Genomic DNA, 5,283 nt, shown 5'->3' on the forward strand with positions numbered 1-5,283 from the left:
GGAGGACCCAACCTTACCTGGGTGTCCTATGTTTTATATATTCTGGAAGTTGTGCAAATGCAGGGATGGGAGTAGATATTCTGCTGGGGTGGGGCTGGGTTGGTGCCCTTGGACTCTGTGGGGCTCTGCGATGCTGCTGCTTTGGGTCCTTGCTGGGGACTCCATGCCCTGGGTGGCATTTTGGAAACGGAGGTGCCTATTGGGGCCAATGGCGGAGCTGGCTCCCTGGAGGGCTAAGCCCAACCAGCCATTCCTCCCCATCCCAAAACATTTTTCTCCTCCTGCTCCCTCACATCATCACACAAACATGCACATAGGACCTTGGGGGGTGGACAAGTCAGGGGGTGCGGGTATGGACCCCATTTCCACATTCCTGTGGCAGCTTGCCCCCCAATTTTATCTGCACCTTAAACACTACCACCGCCAACATTCCATGCAAACACACACTTAGGGCCTTGGGAGTGAGCACACAACGGCATTTGGCAGGGGGATTTCTCAGCCTCATCCCATCTGCCGGTGCCCACTTCCAATTTTAAACTACACTTAGACACTGAGGGCTGTGGGTGCAAGTGGGGTGGTGTGGCAGCATCAGCTGGCGGAGGGCAAATGATGCCTGCACTTTCCGCTCACCAAAGCCATGGAATAGACCTCATCAACACACACTAACACAGTATTGGAGCAGGCGGAGGGAGACTAGGGGTCTTAGCACACCTCTGTTGTTGCTTGGCTTCCTGGGGCTGGAGGCTAGGAGGGAGATCTCGCTGTCCGGTTGGGGTCTGGGTTGGTGGGTTGCTGTGCTCAGTGTTGGGCGGGGGAGCCTGCTCATCAGCACCCCAGCAGAAAGGGTCGAACTCTGGTAACCGGTAATGGTTGTACCCCATGTGCAGCAGTACCGGGACCAGAGTGAATAGGGTGTGTATGGGGAGCATGAGTGGGTGTCCGGCATGCATTTTTGTAAGTCTTTGGTTGTATGTGTGAGCATGAGGGAGGGTGTATGTGACTGTGTTTGTGTGTGGCTGTATATGTCAGGTGGGGCCTTTGACTCCTCCCTTTTCCTGGGACTTCTTTTGATGATATAGATCTTTGCCTCCCATCCCCCTGCCACACCTGGTGCGGAGTGCGGTGCCTTGGTCTGCCTGAGTGGTTGTGGCTCCCGGGTCAGGGGGTTTAAGATTTTTGGTGTCCGTCTGATCAATCCCGGTGGCTGCCTGGTGGGTTCTGGATCCCTGGGCTCTGCTGTGTCCCCAGCTAGGTTGGTCGGCCCCAGGTTGCTGGGTCCCGGGCTCGGCCGGCTAGGGTGTGGGAGGCTGCGGGCGGGCCTGTGGGCTTGCCGCTGATATCTCCTGGACTCTGTTGGCTGCTGGTTGTGGCCCCCCGGGGCAATCTTCCACACCTCTCGAGAGGAGGCTGGGGCTTTTCTGGTTTCAGTCTCCATGGGGTCCCTGTGCTCTGGGGCAGCTCCTGGATCTCTGGGACTTGGAGCTCCCTCCGTCTCCTGCACATCTTTGGGGGGCAGATCTGTGGCCCCTCACACTCTCTATTGGACGCTGCTATAGAGAAATCTTACATAAACAAGCGCGTGTACACACACAGGTGCTCACATGGTGCTCTCATAAGTATGAACTTGGGCACGTTTAACACATGTCTTAAGGCTATGGTGGGCACTTAATACACTGTGAATTATTATGGTGTGATTGTTCAGTTAAACAATGTTGATTATATATTTCTTCATCAAGTTGACGCAGTGATAGCTTGCTCCTGATGTATTGTTGTGTGTCCCTTTTTTTTGTTTTTGTTTTTTTTCTTCTCTCTTTCTGCAGGTCTAGAAGCAGACTCTTGTGTCCCCCCCCACACACACACACACACCCACACACACACACACACACACACACACACACACACACACATCGTTTGTCTCTTCCTTTCTCTTTCACCTCTGTCTCCGGGTCTGGTCGGAATTGCAAAGCGTTGAAAAACAATAACAATAAAGTTTTAAGTATCAGGCGTGACATTAGAAGCAGACTCTTTGATGCTCCACCTGAGAGTAAATCTGTAAGGCTTGTCACCAGCATTCAGACATCAATTCTGTTTGCTTCACAGTCTCTGTTTTAATATTAAACGAGGTTCTTTCTGTTTTGGACATGAAGATGTCTGTGGCCGACCCGGTGGATCTCACAGATCCAGGTTGGTCGCGCCCACCAGAAGAACAGCTGATAAAGATGCATCACACAAACACCTGTGACATTTCTGCTGAAGGCTGCAGACGACGGTCGAAACATGTAAAAGTAACTCGAAACACCTTCACATCCGAAGCTAAAAGAACCTCGTTTAATATTGACTGGAATCTGATTTGTGCGGTTTATCTGTTGCTCTGCAAAGGATCCCAAATCCCAGCGCAGCTCCAGACGACTCTCCTGTCAGCGCGCTCACGGAGACGCGTTTCCTCCAGAGAGGAGCTCTGTCAAATCTTTGATAAGCTGTGAAGCAACTGCAGCTTGTTCAGAATGCTGCTGCTAGTCTTAACAAGAACCAGGAGAACGGAGCACATCACTCCTGTTGTTACATCCCTACACTGGTTACCAGTAAACTACAGAATAGATGTCAAAGTGCTACTACTAGTTTATAAATCACTCAGTGGCATGGGACCAGAATACATGTCAGCTCTCATTCCTGTGTATACACCCAACAGGGCTCTGAGATCCTTATGTAACAACCAGAACCTCGGGTCAGAACCAAACAGGGTGGAGATGCTTTTAGGTACTATGCTGCTCACATATGGAATCAGCTTCCCCGGGAGTTGTTTAACCCTAACGTGCTCATCATCATCTTATGCTGCGTCGTCTCTGCTCCCACCTGCGCTGTAACTTAGTCTTCTCCTTCAGCTCTAAACTGTAATTCTATCTGTGTGTATTTTAATTTGTGTTTTAATGTGTTTTTATGTGTTTTTATGTCATATCCTGATGATTGTAGAGCACATGGAGTTGCCTCTGTGTTTGAAATGTGCTCCATAAATAAAGCTGCCTTGCTTTAATAATAATATAGAAACAATATTTTATCTAAAGCATCTCAGGCTAAATCACCAAGCGTTTCACAAGGACGCAAATATAATATCATTAAATTAAAAATAATAATTAAAGTGATTAAAAAACATAAAACAAATAAGAAGAGTAACTATTGGTTACAAAAACACAAACTCCATTCTACAATATCAGATTCCCGTCGGGTGTTTCAGCACCAGTTATGTGACTCGGCTGCATTTCCACCTGAATAATTATTTATCAGGTAAAATTATTAGTGGATGAGGAACATGTGTGGATGACTGAGACCTTCGCTGTTGCGGTTCCTCGTTCTACCACTAGATGCTGTTCCCACATGGTCTGAAGTTTTCTTGTGTTTAGGAACATTTCCACACACCGGTTCAAAACGATGAATACCACACGATGTGTCATTTAGTTCCTACCCACACATCTGTTCACAAGTACGGTGGATACATGAGGCGTCGGGTCTATTTATCACAAAGTATGTTTTGTTCTCCTTTGATTCTCTAATTGTTCCAAAAACTCAAATTCAGCTTGTTCGCATAAAGGAGGAACGTGAAGTTAGGAAGTTAGGATGATTACGTGTTTAAAGGGGGAACATGTGCGTGTGTGTGTGTGCGCGTGTGTGTGTGTGCGCGCGTGCGTGTGTGAGCGTGTGTGTGTGTGCGCGCTCGTATGTGTGTGCATGTGCGTGTGTGTGTGTGTGCGCGAGTGTGTGTGTGTGTGTGTGTGTGTGTGTGTGTGTGTGTGTGTGTGTGTGTGTGTGTGTGTGTGTGTCTGCGTGTGTGTGTGCAACAGAAGAGCAAAGCTGAACTGCTGCTGAAACACAAATCTTAGCCACTGGCTCTCATTTTTTCTGCTTTATTTTCATTTTTATCTGTTTGAAGGTGAACTGCTTCGTCCTAAAGTGCTGCCGGAATGCCTGAGGGACAATAACAGAGTTTTCTATTCTATTATGTTCAGGGCATCACTGGAACCACCATCTTCACACCACTTGATGTGATGATGACAATCTAAATAAGCCTGTACCTATCCTAGCTTATCACAGGAAACATTTTAAGAATGTGCATTTTAAAAGTCTTCTAAGTGTAACCCCCCTTCTTGTCACTTTACTTTGATTTATTTATGTAATAGAGTGAAAAACTGTAAATAAACAACCATCATAACAGTGTTTCTGTGGTTGATTCCAGCAGGACACATTCAGAACGGATGTGAAATGTTTGAGATAAAAGAGAAGAAGCAATCTAGCCTTAAGGTTGTCTTCTCTGCATGTGAGCGAGTGTAAACAGCCAAATCCGCGTGGTTAATCTTCTCATGTGGAATCCATTTGAAATGTGAGCTGTGGTGCTGCTGCTGATGATGGAAGCTGTTTTAATGGTGGATGCAGAAGCCTGTAATAATGTGAGGTGAAGGAGGAGCCCATAAATAAGGAGATGTTCGGATGAAAGGGGAGTGTGTGCACACTCCAGAGGAGCGGTGTTTCATCACACAGAACACACTCATGGTGAGAATTACATTCACTTTTATTCACTCATTCATCAGATTTAAACTAGAGCCATTAAGCTTCATATTCAAAATGATGTTTTTATTGATATTTTTATTATTATGAATGTTCTTTTTTTAAATCTGCACAGTGCACATGCGTCCTAACCCTTTTTAAAATATATAGGAATACAAGATAAAACCAACATCGTCAACAAAGAGGTCAAAACACAACTAGAACAACTGTGTGTGTGTGTGTGTGTGTGTGTGTGTGTGTGTGTGTGTGTGTGTGTGTGTGTGTGTGTGTGTGTGTGTGTGTGTGTGTGTGTGTGTGTGTGTGTGTGTGTGTGTGTGTGCGTGCGTGTGTGGAGAGAGAGAGAGAACCTACTAAAACGACATAAATAGGCAGTTTCATGTTGTTGGAAATGTCATAAATCGCTACATCATCATCATCATCATTAATCATAACAACAAGAAGAACATTGAAGTGAGAATTACAGTAAAAAGTGCACCATCATCATTATTTAACTTAAAAAGTCTACAGCTGCCAAGATGAAACTGTTAATGAGAAACTTCTAACAATATAGAAATGTTCCACAATACGTGTTCCACACAGAAATGAACCTATCACTTCTATTTTTAGTTACTTTTCATTTATTTTGTTGTACAGGAGGGGTTGGGGGAGCATCCCCAATCAACCTAGTTCTTCTAGTTCTTGTTGCGTCACAGCTCTGTGTATTCTACGGGTTTGTCGCAGTCGACA

At 46.0% G+C, this 5,283-nt stretch overlaps 1 protein-coding gene across 2 annotated transcripts in view; it reads right to left on the bottom strand.

Annotated features, from left to right (window-relative positions):
* Positions 1 to 4,543: 4,543 nt before the first annotated feature.
* The window catches only part of hoxb8a (homeobox B8a), a 5,756-nt gene continuing 5,016 nt past the window's right edge, over positions 4,544 to 5,283 (bottom strand). For both annotated transcript variants that reach the window (XM_015969273.3, XM_015969274.3), the window contains exon 2: positions 4,544 to 5,283. This exon is cut by the window's right edge. The gene's annotated coding sequence lies outside the window, so the exon portion shown is untranslated.

Source organism: Nothobranchius furzeri, chromosome 18, assembly GCF_043380555.1.
Source record: "Nothobranchius furzeri strain GRZ-AD chromosome 18, NfurGRZ-RIMD1, whole genome shotgun sequence".
NCBI classification, from domain to species: Eukaryota; Metazoa; Chordata; class Actinopteri; order Cyprinodontiformes; family Nothobranchiidae; genus Nothobranchius; species Nothobranchius furzeri.